The 17,710-nt window shown below is 36.1% G+C and overlaps 1 long non-coding RNA gene across 1 annotated transcript; it reads right to left on the bottom strand.

Moving 5' to 3' along the window:
• Positions 1-5,298: 5,298 nt before the first annotated feature.
• LOC133096773 (uncharacterized) lies at positions 5,299-16,633 on the bottom strand. Its single transcript, XR_009701826.1, has 2 exons — positions 16,525-16,633; positions 5,299-5,475 (listed from the first exon to the last, which is right to left on the bottom strand). It is a non-coding gene; the product is annotated as an uncharacterized LOC133096773 (long non-coding RNA).
• Between the last annotated feature and the right edge of the window lie 1,077 nt (positions 16,634-17,710).

Raw genomic sequence — 17,710 nt, 5'->3', positions numbered from 1 at the left:
CAGGTCACTTTAAGAGAACAATTGAGGAAATAATTATTGTATAAATTTAATGTGGCATTGCAGGCTTCATTCTCAAGAGGATCTTGAGCTTCAACCAATGAGTTCTGGACTTGAGAACTGACTTAGATCTGGAAATTGGGTGAGGAACCACAATTTCCTGTTTTAGCAGCTGATGTCAGCCTCTGTCTCATCTTTTGTTTTCTTTCTCTCCATTTCTCATAGGCATCTACTCATCTATCTCATGTCTAAGAATGCCATGACCTATTAGCTATTACCACAGATCGCTGAAGGTCAAGGCAACTTGATGGCAAGTCTGGTAATTACATCTTCTTTGCCTCTGGTAATTGAATGCTATTCCCTGGCCTGATTCCCATCGATATTAAAGAGCCCAGTTCAATAGCAACAACCGACACCATCAACTACAGCCTGCAGAGTGCAACCAGCACCAACGATGCTTCTTAAAGATACTGGTGTCCACTCAGCAGTGCATACCTTATGGAGTGTCTTCTGGGTCCACCCAGGGATCTTAATCAAGTTATGGGTGCTTAAGTCTTAAACAGATAATCTATTCTAACACTCTCAACTCCCTGAGTCTTTTGACTCCTTCTCAATACCATATAAGGGAGTTCCAATTTTTCATCACATTTGTTCCAGTCAAGTTATAATGCCATTAAGAGAAGTCAGGCCACACAATCCTTATCATTATTGTTGACCCTATCCTTTTAAAACACCATAACCATCATATATTCCAGTGCCTCTCCTTTCATCTGCACTTTATTCCAAAGCAAAAACGGTGAAAGCCTTAGTAACCATGGTGCTACTGCCAGTCAGAAATTTTCAGCCTCCTACCACCACTAGAACTGGAATCCTCATTGTTCTCAGACAGGTGAGTAATCCAGCTCTAAAATCCCATCATTGTAGTCTACTTTCTAAGAATCTTCTTATTATCAATGGTCTTGCCCTGAGGTTTCCAGAAAACAAAGCCTAAGACAGAGACATTTATATAACTACCTTTTAAGATAATGCATTCCCAGGTCATAGCAGTGAGGAAATAGAAAGTGAGGGAAGGGTGGGGGGAAGCAAATACAAGGATAGGTTATCATACTGGCTACTGCTTAGTATGTAGTATGACTGCTTGCTTATCCATGTGGCACTATCTTTCAAGAGGCCACAAAAATGAGTGAATATTAGGGCCTTTTATCCAGCAAAGAAAGGGTAAAGAATTTATCCATTCTCCCTTGTCTCCCATTGGCCAAAATTATACTCCATGGAAAATTAATTCCCTTGCACACCTAACTTGCTCCTGAATAAAGGGACTAAGAAGACACTATTGCAGCTAAGACTTCAGCACCAACAAGAGAATCTGAGACAGAAGGCAAGAAGTACATGGCATGGGCATGAGGCAAGGTACCACAGGTTATGCCTATAGGAAGTTGATTAGTGTCTATGCAAAGGAGCAGTTGGTTTGAAACAAGTGCCCAAATATCCAGAGACAGATGAAACGAAAAGATATGACATGGTACTTACATATGTAAACTTAAAAAATTTTTTTAAAATTTCTGGAAGGAGCATATAATTGAATTTCTTTTTAATTAGTTCTGATGCACTTTGCCTGTTGATATCTAATTTATGCTTACTGTAATAACTGAATCCAGGTTAACTTGTCATTGATTTGTATACTTTGTGCTATTTTACTGTTATATTTATGTTTAGTCATTTACAATGCACACTATGCCTTGTTTGCTATTTTATTCAGTAGTAATTTTAAAAGAAGGAAGAATTTTAAAATTTTGCTTTGGGATTACTTTGTATTCTTTAATAAAGTTCATGATTATATAATTTTTTTAGCTTCAAATTTAACAAAGAAATGTAACTTTTGACCTCCCTCTTATGTAAGACACGAAATGTGATTTTACTGACCCATCCCTACATTTACAGATCTTTGTTAATTTAATATGTGGTACAGATTACAAGTTAGAGGCATAGATTATTATGCTTATTTTTTCCAATTACATATCTTGTTTTTCAAGTGACAATTATTACACTTGTGTCTATATTAATGTGTACATAAATTAATTGGATTCACTCATATCAATGCTCACCATAAGAACATTTATTCAAAATTTTCTATTTTTTACTTCTCAATTTTAATTTTAATTTTTGACCCCCTGACATGTGTTTGAGCAAACTTTTCAGAGATTTTATGTCAGTGCCAGAATTTATGAACACTTGCATATCAGAAAGTAAAAAGAATTCAGTCTTCTCCCAGGCCTATCACCTGGCAGAAAAGGAAAAAAACAAAATAAGCCTTATGAACACCTCTCAATTATCTTTTAGTATTTTATGTTGCAAAGGTTTAATTTTAAAGCTTGCCTGGAATTTGCTTTAGGTTTCTTGTATTTTTTTTAGGGTCTCTAGGTAACCTACATATTTTGGGACCTGGATTTTAATAAGACAATTTCTTTATCCTTAACATTGCACAAAGCTTATAAGGACATCTGTGTTGCTAAATATTTTGAAGTAGACTGTTTGCTTCAGTTCTAGATATTTTTAAAATAATTTATTCTGCATGTTATAGTAAAATCATTTCAAGAAGTATTTTAGAGTAATTCTCCCTTTGTTCTATGCTGAAGACTTTCTTTCATAAGTCAATTTGTTTGCGTCTGTTTACTTTATTTAGGGTAAGTGTTGTTTATTTGCTTGTATAGTGTGCTATGTGCTCATCTTTAGATAAAGATTGCTCAATCCTATTTAATTGGTTTGGTTTAGCCTATTAAAGGGGGGGCATAGGGACTTCCCCGGTGGCGCAGTGGTTAAGAATCCGCCTGCCAATGCAGGGGACTCAGGCTCGATCCCTGGTCCAGGAAGATCCCATATGCCACGGAGCAACTAAGCCCATGCGCCACAACTACTGAGCCCGAGTGCTGCGTCTACTGAAGCCCGTGCGCCTAGAGCCCATGCTCCACAACAAGAGAAGACAACGCAATGAGAAGCCTGCACACCACAACAAAGAGTAGCCCCCGCTCACCACAACTAGACAAAGCCCGTGCGCAGCAACAAAGACCCAATGCAGCCCTCCACAAAAAAGGGCGGGGGCATAGATTCCTATAGCTCTCTCACTGCCTACTTGAATGCTGATAGACGCCTCCTTGTATTCTTAAAGTGAAAAGCAAATCAACATACGTGGTTTTCAGAATAATTTCTAGCTTTTAGCAAACTTGTAGTGAGCTGGAATCTTACTCTATTGCCTGGTTCTCTGTCTTCTAGGATGAGAACTTATTTCTGGGTTATTCTGGCTGTGTTTACCTAACTTTTTTTCTCTTGAAGTAGTATATGGAAATCCCACACCTCCCAAGCATTGCTCACAATCACCGTCCTTGCCTACAGTTACACCACACGGCAAGTTTCCATTCACCACATTTTCCCCTAATCTCTCTCTTTTCCTCAGCTTTATTGAGGTATAACTGAAAAATAAAACTTGTATATATTTAAGTTATACAAATACACTGATGTTTTGATATACATATACATTGTAAAATAATCACCACAATCAAGCTAATTAACATATCTATCCTCTCATATACTTACTATTTTTTTAAGTCAAATTTTTTTGTGTGTGGTGAGAACACTTATGAAATATGCTCTTAGCAAATTCCACTCAGGTTCAATTCCTGGTCAGGGAAGACTTCTTTCTTCCTCTCTGCCTACCAACTTCCTCAGTATATCCCCACCCCAGACTCCTTTTATTCATAGTGTTTTACTGGGAACTGAATTTTCTGAAGGTTTGAGAACTATAGGTACTTGGAGGGTAGTGAAGTCTATAGAGGTAATGTCCCTAGCTGCCACCGAAAGTTTAAGTTATATTTCAGTAAATAGATGGCTGTTCAAATCTGTGGTTGGCAAAATCCTTGCATCTCTGAACGAGGGATGGTTGGTAGGTGTAAACTGTAGTCTTGCTCAGCTTTCTTCCGCTTAGGTACTGCTCACCTTTGAGGGGCAAAAGATGCTATGGCCTCCAATTATTTTTCAGCTTAGCCATTGCCCATGCAGTTACTGGAAACCTCTCCTAAACTCTGAGACATACAGTTGTTTTCCTCCTTTTCAAGATTGTTTTGACTTAGAAACTTTTCATCTTCTGTCAATGGGAGAAGATGGGAGGTTGAGAGAAGTTAGTTCAGGGATGGTTTATGCGATGTTCAAAGTGACCAGTTTTATTCTCAGAGCAAATAGCAAATAACATCTGTGACTTTGACCAAGGACATTTTAACTTGAGGGCTTAAGTTAATAATCAGTGAAATGGCTATATTAGTTTTTTCCCCCTAACTTAAAGATCTCTGTATATTAATTTGTGATATTGTGAGTTATAATAAGAAATGTATATTTGGTCGTCATCCCAGGTTCCTGGCTCACAGATCTCCAAATCCTTGGAACTTCCTGAGCTATAAGAGCAATGGGAACATCTTTTGTTAGAATATTTGACCTCCTGTCTTCAGTTCCTGAAACTAATAAAGGTGAACTGGGTGTGTTGTTATTCATAACAAGTCCCCTTCCACCACAACTGGATTTATGTTATTGAGGTGACTTTTGGAAAGCAACTAAGGCTGAGGGCTTTTTGCCTGGGGAGCCAACATGAATAGAGGGTTGGAATATTCAGTCCCACCCCTGCCTCCACACCCCCCTCACTCCTTGGGAGGGAGGGGAGAGGGACTGGAGGTTTAACCCCAATGGCCAATGATTTAATCAATCATGCCACTGTAATGAAACCTCCAAAAAACCCCAAAGGACAGGGTTCAGAGAGCTTCCAGGTTGAATGAGTGCAGATGCAGGTAGGGTGGTGTTCTCAGAGAGGGCATGGAAGCTCTGTGCCCTTTCCCCATCCCTTGCCTTATGCAACTTTTCCATGGTAACCTAGTAAATAAACTTGTTTACTGAGTGCTATGAGCTGCTCTAGCAAATTAATAAAATCCAAGGAACTTACAATTTATATCTGCTTGGTAGAAGTACAGGTAACAATCTGTCACACGCACACACACACAATCTTACTCACACTGAGAAAAATAACAGGATTCATTGGCATTATTCACAACATTATTTGAATGGTCAAATGTATTTAATAGTTTGATAACTAAAAGACTATGAAAGATCAATTTCAAAATCACAATGAATTAAAAAAACTAATTTTTTTCTGAGATTTGATTGTGTAACGTATTGGTGGGTCCCTCAGATTAACCCTTTAAAGTGGATACTTTTACCAATTTAATGGACACTGTCTGAATTGTTGAATAAAATAGAAGCCCATTTCTGTAGCTTAACCTTATAATAGCATTTTATTTTCCTCACATATCAAGTCTGAAGGAAGGGAGTCTGAGCCCCTTCTATCATTTTGCTCTATCATCCACACAGGGAAGCTTTTATCTTCATGTTTGTCCAATCATGGAGGCAAGATGGCTTCTTCCTCTTCAGTTGTGCTGTAGCCTGGACAGAGAGAAAGGGACAAAAAGAATATCGGTATTAGAAAAACAAAAATATTCCCAGAAGTCTCCAGCAGAAACATATTTGGACCTCATCACCTACACTTTTGTTACATTGCCACCCCTGGATGCAAAAGAGTCTGAGGAGGTGAGTGTTTTATCTGGGAACATTGCCAATCTGAGCAAAAAGGGGTTCTTTCTTATCAGTAAGGAGGTAGTGAGGAATAGCTCTTAGGTAGGAAATTAAGATGGTCTAGAAGTCATTGAATTCAGAATGTTATATAATCACAACCAGTATTTTTAAGCAACATAAATTTTCAGAGAGATACTAAGTTTCAGTAACTATTCACTTTTGCTATATTTGAAGGTTTTAGTTTTTCATGAATAGCCATTGTTAATAATGAAATAATATAAAGAAATGTTTTAAGTACTTTACTCTCTGCATTATACTTGTGAGAATGATGTCATTATAGACCATTAACATTTTCTGCATACTAGAATATTCTTTTTTTATATACCTTACTTTAGGGTGACTTTAGAGTCCATGTTATAAACAGTACCAACCTCCTTTGGACAATATCTAAAATCTAAATAATAGTACCTAAATCCAAATTCTAAGGATTTTTCTGAGTTAATTACCAATATGTTTCAAATAACAATTTTAATGCCCACATACTGATAGAATATTAAGTCCTAAATGGATTCTTTAAGCTAAATGTTGTACATTTATTCAAGAAACTGTTTTATTTTGTATATATTTTGTAGCCTTAATATCTAAAACTCAGTATTTGATAGATAAGTTTTTTAAGGTATTAAAATTGTTACCTCTTAAGGACATTTTTCTGTACCTATAAAAATTTTTCTTAATTATATTCTATCTCCCACTAAAATGTAATTCTTAGGTTCTCTGCATTCTTCAAAACCAGTCTTTAATGTTGATAATCAAGATGGACAGATTTTTCAATGACATTTAGGTGGTGGGGAGGGGGGAGAAGACAGTCAAGATAGGATATCTGTCCTAATATTCTGCCTAAATGATACTCAGAACTGAACATAGCACATTTTTCTAAATGCAAATCTAATACTAATTCACATCTAATATAATACATATTACAGATTTACATCTCAAGTCCTCTGTGAATTCAATTAGAATTAATTCTACCTCATCTTACACATCTTACTGAATACACTTTTTCAAATCTAATTTTGATCCTGCTGATTTGAGATGATTTGTGTTTTATAAATAGTCACACACTAGGTATGATATAGGGTGTCAAATATGTCACATGACACGTGGGGTTCAGATAAAATACCATTTTCTCCAATTATAAAGGAAAACATGTATAATCTTGCATATGAAGACTTTACCCTTATTTGCTTATAGCTAAAGCATTTAGGAAGAAAGGATATATAAAAACACAATTGAGAGAATAACCAAACAAGAATTTTTAAAATATGAAATAATTAAGTAACTTTGTTTTCTCTCAAAATGTCCCTGGAAGTATGCTCTATAAGGTAATTCTTCTCCCTCCCCTGGACAGAATTTTGATTCGTCCCCCACTTCTCTCTTAAATAATAAAAATCCTCCTAGTACTTTAATCACTTTCAGTTTAGAAACTGATAGGTACAGCTAGAGTAAATAATAAAAACTCCAAACTTCATTCAAAATTAAAGCTTCTGCACTCACCTAATCAACCATGCAACAGAAGGCAGCCCTGTAGTATACAGTATGACTTGGATAGAGACTCTATTTTCCCAACTTGTCTTCTTCCTCTCCTCAAATGCTAATTAGCACTGTTTCTGACCACACCAGGTTTTAAGATGGTGGAGAGAGGAGATGTGAGGGCATAGGAAAGCTCCTGCATGCTTGTACTTTTGTGAGCTGCCATCATTGACTGCTGTCTCGTTTGGGAGGTGTCAAAGCTGACTCTTGGTCTTTCTCCCTTGCAGGGTGTTTCATTTCCTTGTAGGGTTCTTCAGACCATTTACTCCTCTCCCCATTCATTAGCAGGCATCTCTCAACGGTACTTCACTGTGATTTGGGTCTCAGCAGGCCATCTCTTCACAGACTCTCTCTGTTGGGATCCTGTGGTCTTTTAGGCATCCCTTTTGATAAAATCCATTTAAGATGACTGTGGGTCAGCTTTCAGCCACATATGTGTGGTCCACACCTTCTCTATGTACCTGTGGTTCATTTTTAATTATAATTTAAATTATTTTTCAAAACCAAGCTCTCTGTGCTATTGTCACGACTGGTATTTTTCAGATGTATACAGATGTGTTTTAATAGCACTGAAATTAAGTTCAAAGCATAACTGAATCATAGTTATTTTGCAATCATGAATACAGAACATTAAAAAAAATATTACGTGTGATGAATGCATTTATTGATTGTTAAAAACACTGAGGACGGCTAAGATAGGCCAACATCCTTCTTTTACAGACAAAAAAACAAAGAATCAATTTAGTAAAATTGTTATTGGCCAGAAGTAGTGTGATTTATGTGGCATACTTCATGTGAAGGTTTATGTAATGCATGGGGTTTAAAGTAAACATGCGGGTTTGAGTACTATTTCTATAATGTATTAATTATAAGTTACAAGAAGTTGACCAAGTTTAATAAGGTAGGTAATCTCAGTTTCTTCTTCTATAAAATGGGGATAATAATAGCTCTAGTAATTATATTGTTTGATAATTAAATAAAATGCAATACATATGGTGTGTACCACATAGTAACTTCTTAATAATTGTTAGTTAATTTTGCCTTCTAACACTGTCTAATTATTTTTTTTTAATTACAGCTGTCGCTTCTTCAGGTATCTATTTTATTTTTTATGATTTCTGAAGTTAAAAATAACATATGTATTATATGAACATATACACATATATGTACACATATGTTTTTACATTATTTTCAGGTCATTATTAAATTATTATAATGCAATAGTTAGCAAGTGTTTATTAAAATGAGAATCTTTGGTTATTATACTACATAAAATGAACTTTATCAGGCTATACTTAATTTTTCTGAAAAGCAAATAAATCAGTAAAGGTAAGCTCCTACCTTTAATGATTTAATCTTTGGAATTAGTAAGCCAAGTAGAGAAGCTCTGGTTTTCAATGTAATAGAAGAAACAGACTATTAAAGCCCTCCATGACAGGCTGGGAGAAAACTCTGTAAGAATTTGGATACATAGTCTAGGATTTTATGATGCAAATCCTGATTATTTAGATGTTCACAACTCATCATTTTCTTTAACAAGTTATTCATGTTGGTGGCCAAATAATCATCAAGCTATTGCTAAGTGGAATGGTTAGTATTGCATCTATAGCGTAGTTATCCAAAGAGAGCACACTAGTATTGCTTCCATGTAGATAGTGTCACTACATCCTTGTTTGTTTATACCCCTCATAACTATACATTCATTTCAAGATTCTGAATGTAATGAATGCTCAATATCTTTTCTCCATGTGCTTAAAAGTTTTAAGAAGGATTAGGACAAGCTTTTGTCCCCTGATCTTATTTTTCTCTTGCAACACAGATCCAAAACAACACTGCAAGGGTATACTGTATAACACCTAGATCACAGTTCTAGACAATGTCTCCTTCCAATAGCTGAGATTCTAAGATACATTACGTTTAACTGTTAATGAAACCTATTTGGGTGTACTTAGTTCAAGATTAATGTTATTACTTTCTAGGCCCATTCTATGTAGATAACAAATATTTTCCCTTCAAAAATGTTAATGTTTTGTTCATAATAAGATGACAATTTGAGTTATCTTTTCCTATACATTTAGTATATTTCATATAAATATATTTGAAATATCTCTATATACAATTCCTAGGTCTCTCCACTGAAAGGGCTTAGAAGAAATGGCCCAACAGTTGCAATAAACAAGACAAATCACCATATTCTGGTTTCTAAATGTCATTCTCCACTAAAAAATATCAGAGTTAATTGTGGGGAAAGGCAGATTCCAGGGCTGGGGAATAAAAAAACAAGAAAAATTTGTAACATTTTGTTATATTAGGAAACAAGGAAATGTTCAAATAATCAGGGGGACATATCAAAAGGATAAGCAAACCATCTTAAAGGAGCTCCTACAGGCCAAATCTGAAACAATTTGAGCATCAAAATAAAGAATATTAGTATTCTAATCCATTAGATTAAATAAGAATCTAGGAGCCCATACTAACACAAACTTTAAAAGCAAATAAATAAAGGGACTAATATTAAAGGCTTAGACCTCTACTCATTAGCTTAGTTCATTCAGTAAATGTGTGTCAGGTGACTGTACCACAACTTCAAGACGAACCTGCAGGTGAAAATTTCTCCATGACTATAGATAAAGCCTAGAACAAATGCCAATCATTTAGACACTTATCTCCTTAGACACCGGGCAAGTACCAGTATGTTGGAAACTTTCTGGGAAAAAAAGCTCCAAATGTGTATTTCCAATTCTGCATGGTTACTTTAATGCCATTTCTCTGTCATCTCTTAAAGTATGATGCTGTAGTAGTTCCCTGACAGAAACTACCTTTGACTTGGCCTGCCAAAAGGTCTGTATCCTCCTTCCATCTCTTGCTACATCTCCTATAATTTCTCTTTCCCAGCTCCTCATCCAGCTATTCCACTTTTGCCACGCACTTAGGAATTGAAAAAGCCCTCAGCTTACAAATTAGGAACAGTGAGTTCTTTTAAATAAAATGTAATGAATGTCTCAAACATAATTCTATCACCCTAACTTAAAAAGAGGAAAAAACAAACCACAAAAAACACACTATTAAATCATGATTTTCATTAAGTAGTACCTGGTTCTCAATGCTAACATATTTAAAAGGCTGAAAATCTACTAAAGTATGCTAAATGGAAAAATCGAAAACTGTGGGTCAAAAATTACTCAATCTTTCCACAATATTTGCATGAGCATAGTTTGCATTAAATATGAAGGATAATATTTAATTTAACATTTTATTGTTTTGAAATGACATAATGATAAACATTCTAGTGGTTATAGAATATGGCTATAGTCTAGAGTTAGTTTATAGCTATTAAGTAGAATAAATATGTCATGGAAACTGTTCTGAAGATAAATGTTACATTAGTTAAATCACCACAGCAAAAAGATATCCCATTCATTCACTCATTGAACAATGATTTATTGAGTATCTACTATATACTACTAGTACCATATACTATGCAGTACTACTTATATTATGGATCATAGGTACCCAAGGATGAATTAATAATGTCTCTGTCCTAAAGAAACTTACTAGTGATAAAAGCAGACACATAAATTAGTAATTGCAAAGCAGTGTCTCAAGTGCATAAGTCAATGGTAGCACAAAGACTGAGCAATTCTTTGGATGATGGGTGGGAGAGAGTGAGAGGTTTCCTCAAAGAGTGAAAGCTTGAGGTGGATTTTAAGAGATGAGCCACAGTTTATTAGGCAAGAACGAACGAATGAGCAGCTATTAAACAAAGTCACAGAGGCATAGACTAGCCTGGAACATGGTGAGAAGAGGTGAGGGAAGAATTAAATTTTAAGCAAGGTCCAACTTTTGGAAGGCCTTAGAGACTAACCTAAGTGGTAGCATAACTGAATGTATAAAATAATGAAAGTAGAAATTATTTAGTTTCTGACCTGTCCAGTTCCTTACCACCTCAGGACCTAGGTATTACCCCTTTCCCCTGCCTGAAAAGTCCTTCCCCCAGATTTTTACACAACTGTATGCTGTGCCTCATTCAACTCTTGGCTTAACAATCACCTTTTAATACCACCGAACTGAATTAGTGCCATTCTACCACACCCACCTATTAATCTTCTATTTCCATTGTTTTTAAATCAACAGAGAATAGAAACACAGTTGTAAATATCAATTTTATAACCTTATGTAACATACCCATATACCCTTGATTTCTAATCTCTTTATTCTTGTAAACTAGACTGAGACAATTGTAGAAATTGCTAAGCAACGTTTGGTGTAGTACAGACTCTAGGGATTTGTTAGTTGGCAATCTTCCCTTTATCCTGTAATGAACATATTTTGTTCACTAGTAGCCATATGAGTATGACTAAAGCAGAAGAAACCCTTTCAGAGATATTTGCATTTTATTATCTCAAAAGGATAAATCTCTAATGCAAATTATCAGGCAATATGACAAAACATAGTGAAGTGTTTTGGAGACAGCAGAAAAGATGTTTCTAGCCCTTTAAATCATACCTCATATGCAAATCTCCTATCCTTGAGGAGACCTACATTTGTCTCCAGAGAAAAGAGCTAGGAAGTAAATCTCCATTAGTACTGAGAGAACTTAGATTTCTTTTATTTAGCATCCTGCTAAAGTGGGAGCTTCAGGGAATGTTTATACATAAACTGTATAAATGTGTATATTTATACACTGCATATTCATTGTAGTTATGTGTCTCCTTTTTCCTACTACTGCATTTTCCTTCATTCATTCAACCTCTGTGAGGAATACAAACATGAGTCATGCTCTCAAGTTATAGCCTAGAAGTGAGGCTGAGCTATGCCTAGAATTTTGTAATACAACCTGATGAAAAGGATCAGGTAGCATTTCATAGGAGTTCAATAGATAAGATTACTTCAGCTGATTATATATAAATAAAAAAACACTTTTAAATAAGAGGTTTATTTAAGCTGGATTTTTAAAGAATCACCTAACCAAAAAATGGTTGGGCGTCAATGAATCTATAGATTACATGAAATGATATGTACATATATGGAAGATACATGTACATGTGCATTTATGATGGGGGAAGAAGGGTGGGATAAGATCACTAGTATTCATCATATTCTGAAAGACATCTCTGACATTCAGAATGGTTAAAAGCAAACCACACCACACAGAATAGTGTCTGGAGAGGTTTGCAAAATTATTAAAATTAGTATGATTAGAATTACACTCTCATTGCCTCCAATTGTTCATCAGAATTTTTGCTTCTTAGTAATCTGACTGAGGAAGCATGATGAACTTTTCTTTGAATTTTTTGAAGTATGTTTTTCCAAAGTCTAGAAAACACATCTGATTGTTCCTCACTATTTCAAGATAGAAAATGTTCACTTTATTTCCATATAAACTTTCTTTATACCTACAAGATTTTCCACTATTGACAAAAATTAAGCCTATGATAATATTGTGCCTTTTTTGCTTCTTTCACTTAATTGAAATGGAAACTATTGTCATTTAAAATCAATAACAAAATGATAAAAAATAATAGGGAGGATTAGAATATGGGCATTAAACATCATGTTAAAAATACATGTAGCATATTTTAAATTTTTAAAAAATTTATGAGGGGAATTGATGGGAAACTAAAGGCATATACTAAGGAGATACATAGAGAAAAAAAAGAATAAATTAAGATGTGCATTTGGAAAACAGGAAGAATAATAATGTGAAAAAATAGAAGTAGTTATAAACATAAGAGATAATAGTATTTTATAGAGAAGAGTTTTCTATAAGGTTGAGTGCATGAAAAAACAGTAAGATGGTTTTAAAAGATTTAGAATCACAAAGTAGAAAGTGATGGCAATTGAAATACTCACTTAAATAAAAAAAAGGAGGGGATATAGATATAACTACTTGATGGCATGAAATCCAAGTGCCTGAATATTTGAAGTGTTTAAAAAAATCTAGTAAGGAAGGCTAAAAGTATAAAAGCTATAAGAATATCTTTTTGAGTTTAGTAGAATGTAAATTGATGATAAAAGATTGACAGGCACCAAGTGAATAAAAGGCAAAATAATAAAAAAAGAAAGATAAATTCAGATATTGACATTCAATAAGTATGCCTGCATAACATTGCGTAAGAAGGAATACATTTCCAGATCCAAAAACAACATTATTCTGTTGTATTTTGTGCATACGTTGAATAAGGCAACAAAAGCATCAGTCACAGAACAAAAAATTACTTTCATGCTTTCTTTGCTTGAGCTGGTCAAATTTCTCTCCATGCATGTGAACTCTGTAGTTAGGATGGAGCAATGATTTAAACAATCTTGCAGTTCTCTTTCCTCACTTTGTGTAGTCTGCGTGGTCCATGAATTTCACACAAAGAGATGCTTTACAAAGACCAAAGTCACTTCATTCAGAACTTTCTAGCAGCTAAAATGATCTAATACGCTCATAGAGTATTAAGTACTCAAATCAAATATTAAGTACTCAAATCAAACTCAAGTACTCAAATCTTGACTGTCCCCAGATCTTTTACACAGGGCCAGGTGACTAGTTGACAGTCCTGACTGAAAGTAATTTCCTGAGATCTGGAGACGCTGGACCATATATTCCCTCCCAATACTAAGACCAATGCTAAAAATAGTAAGATGGCTCTATGAAATGCAGAAGCACAACCAATGACCATTAATTCTAGACTAAAATGAAACAGTTCTGGCCCTTCCATGAAAAATTAGTTGATAGAAACCTAAATGTTACAATCATCAAAATATTTGAGGTTTTGAGGTAAAGAGAATTAGCACTACAATGTAATTTGACAAGATACCAAATAAAATATGCAGTTCCACACGTGTTTGGAGAAGTCTAAGATCCTAACTTGCAGAGGCCTGATTTCTCAACATTAGATCCTCACCTTAAAATATAGTCTTCTTCACTGATCTTTCCTCTCCTCTCTGCTTAGTAAAAGATATTACAAATCAGAGTTCAGTGTTTTCCTCTTCTCATGTTTTGCACTCTGCTAGGTTAGGCCAAAGATTCAAGGTTTCAAAGTGTCCCCACATCTATCTCTGTAACCCAAACTCTCTCCGGGACTTGGGCTTGTATTTCCAGTCACTGGACTTAAGCTGTGCACATCTGTGGAGTCACTGGGCTGGGCCCAGAAACCACCAGATAAACATGGCAAATCCTCCTGAAACATCATTTGGCAAAGTTTGAGGGAAAAGTCATATTTCACATTGGTATAAATATGAACCTACTACTACAGAGTAGAATCTAAAATCCATAGGACTTTTAGATAAAAACTGGAGACTTCAAATAAGATTACTTTTGGTTGGGGGTGGGTGAGTATATTATTGTTGGAGATGATCTGATAGAAAAGTCTAAGATGCTTTGCATCATGCTAAATAAATCTCCCTTATAAATATGGATTAGCATTTTTGTGTGAATACTGTAGCAAGAGTGAAAAGAGGTTTAATAATAGGAATGGCCATGGACAAACTATGAAGCAGGTCAAGCTTATTCTCCACCACCACCACCACCACCATCATTACTGCCTCTCAGACCCTGTCCCAAGCTCTTGAAGAATCTGGCTTCTTTTCTTAACCTCAGCCTCAAGGCTAAGTATATTCTGTCTTTTCTTCATCAATATGTGCTCTTCCTCATTCCATTTTCTTAAGACATTAGTATGAATGTAAAGAGATAATCGTTTAACACTAAATATAAAAATTCACATTAAGGTAGTGGTCAGACAGTGGAATTTCATACACTATCACTTTGGATATATCTGTTATTAGGCAGAATTCTGCTGAGCATTTACATTGTGCCAGAGAATGTGCAAAATGATAAGAATGCACAAAATGATAAGAATGCAAAGATGAACTAAAAAGGCCCAGCTATTCTTGCTGTGGAGGACAGACTTGAAAATAAGGAAGTGTATTAGAAGCCATGTTTCCACAAAGGGTACATGGAGACATAAAGAAGAGTTTGTGTTATGTTGGTAGGAAAAAAAAAGTTAGAAAAGGCTCCTGAGAGAAAAGGGCCTTAGAGGTATGTCTTAGAGGGTAAGCAGGTACAAGCCCCACAAATAGAGAGAGATGGCTGTATTTCAGGCAAAGAACCAAGAAATAGCCTAGGGAGTCAAGGAAACTAAGAAATTCAGGATGGATGAAACAAAAGGTTGTAAGGGGAAGGGGAGACCCAGGCCTGACCCTTTGGTAGGACACACGAGTCAGCTGTCTCAGGTCCCAAATATGGTGGGGTTTTGGCACAAGGCACTGTACCTCATTGCCCTGATCAAAATATTACTGAAATTCAATTTTTAAATTTCTGTCTTTAATGATATTCCAAGGGACCTAGAACAGATGCTATAAAGGGGCTTCCTTTAGTCTGTGTTTGTTTTGGAGAATGCACATTAACAGGGCGCCCTGGGTTCCAATTCCAGGGGGTATATGGCGGGATGTGGTTGGAGAGTGTGGAAGAGGCAGAGGAGGATCAAACCAAAATAAGGAGTTTGTACTTTACTGTGTATTTAGTGGGCAGCATTAGTGGATTTTAAGCAGAGGAGAAAGGAGAGGTTTCAGAAAGTTCTTTCAGCTAATCCAAACACAGGTTTTTGAGGTAAAGGCAGGGAGAGGGAAAATAACCACAATAATATGGGGTAGTTATGTTGATAACCTGAACTAAGTTAGAAACAGTGAGGATATGAATATGTGGTATCCTATAATACTGCAGCAGACAGAATGATGGCCCCCTAAAAGATATCTAGGTCCTAAACCCTAGAATCTGTGAATATGTTATGTTACATGGCAAAGGGAAATTAGGTTTACAGATAGAACTAAGGTTGCTAATGAGCTGACTTTAAACTAGGGAGATTATCCTGGGTTACCTGGGTGCCTGATGTAATCACAAGAATCCTGAAAAGTAGAAGAGGTAAGCAGGAGCGTCAGTGTCATGTCAATGGGATGTGAGTAGGCCTTAACTGGCTGCTGTTGGCACTGAAGATGGAGGAAGGGGGCCATATACCAAGGAGGTCAGGCACCCTGTAGGAGTGGGAAAAGGCAAGGAATAGGATTTTCTAGAGATCCAGAAGACACACAGCCCCTCCAACTTCTTAATTTTAGCCCCGTGAGAACCATTCTGGACTTCTGGCCTCCACAACTATAGATAATAAATCTGTGTTGTTTTGAACCACCAATGTGGAAATTTGTTACAGAATCAACAGGAAAAACACAAATACCCAACTCAGCCTTGGCATGAAGAAAGCCCGTGACTGAAAACCACATTGAACATTTACAGTCTCTTCTAAAATGTGAGTCGTATCTTCATCAGAGCTCTGGTCAGGCAGCTCTCACCTTCGTAAAGGTTTTCCTAGATGAGGCACACCGCACTTCGGTCTTACTGTTCATGGTTCTTTATCCTTCCTCTTCAAACACTTAAAGATCTCTTAATATATGGATATAATTTTTATGTCTGTTGATCAACCAATTGCTGACCTTTGTGTCCACTTCTGTTCAGAGAGTAAATTTTAAAATACTCAGTATTAGGGACTTTAAATGTAATACAGCATTAGAAGTAGGAGCTTTAGAGTCACATAGACATGGATCAAGTCACAAATTCACCCCTTATAGGTAGTGTGGCTTTGGGTAATTTATAATACTTGAGCCTCAGTTTCCTCATCTGTAAAAAGGAATAGCAATGTCTTAGGTCAGGATCCCCGGAAACACACTCTGAGGTGAGGACTGTGTGTAATTGTTTTATTAACAAAACACTTCCAGGAAAAACACATAAATTACAGAGTAAGCAAGATAGGGAAGGAAGTGATTTCAGGCAAAATTCTAGCATCAGCATGATCCTGCAGGGGAGCCTTGGGGTGTAAATTACACTTTAGATTTTCTTATTACTAGAGGCTTTTATACTGTGTAGGGCAGTCCTTGGCAAACAGGTGTCCTAGGAGGGAAGTGAACTCCTAAGTGGTTCCCCTCTGGCTCTCTGTGCCTGAAGGCAAAATGAGTCTAGTAGCCCTTGGGCAGTCTTCCAAAGAGAGTCTCAGGGGCTGGCTCTGAGAAGTAAAAGAACACAGAACCTAGGGGTAAGGTGGATCCAATCAAAGGGACCCTAAGGGATCAGGATGGAACTTAACTGGGTCTGCCACAAGCATCTACCTCATAGAACTCCTAAGGATTGAATGTACTCATGTTTTTCTTTCTTTAGCTTTTAAGACTCCTGAACTATTTTTCTTTTGGACTAGCACGCAATATCTAGTGCCATGTTCTGCACGTAGAGTGCTCAGCAATGAAATAATTCTTTCGTGACATAGGCATCCATCCCAGAAAGGATAAAGGAGACAAAGGAGAAATAAAGCAAATGTGAAGGATACCAGAATAGAAAGTAACCAACTTAGTCTGAATCTAGCATTTCAAAATGGTCATAATTTCAGTCATATTTTTCAGAGAGCTGGAAACTTGAAAAACTTAAGATTCACAACTATTTGCTTTCATCTCTGAAAAGCTAGGCAAAGTAAACCAGCCAAAGAACAAA

Source organism: Eubalaena glacialis, chromosome 8 (genome assembly GCF_028564815.1).
Source record: "Eubalaena glacialis isolate mEubGla1 chromosome 8, mEubGla1.1.hap2.+ XY, whole genome shotgun sequence".
NCBI classification, from domain to species: Eukaryota; Metazoa; Chordata; class Mammalia; order Artiodactyla; family Balaenidae; genus Eubalaena; species Eubalaena glacialis.
Note: the sequence above shows the minus strand (reverse complement) of the source record. Positions and strands in the feature narration are given on the sequence as shown.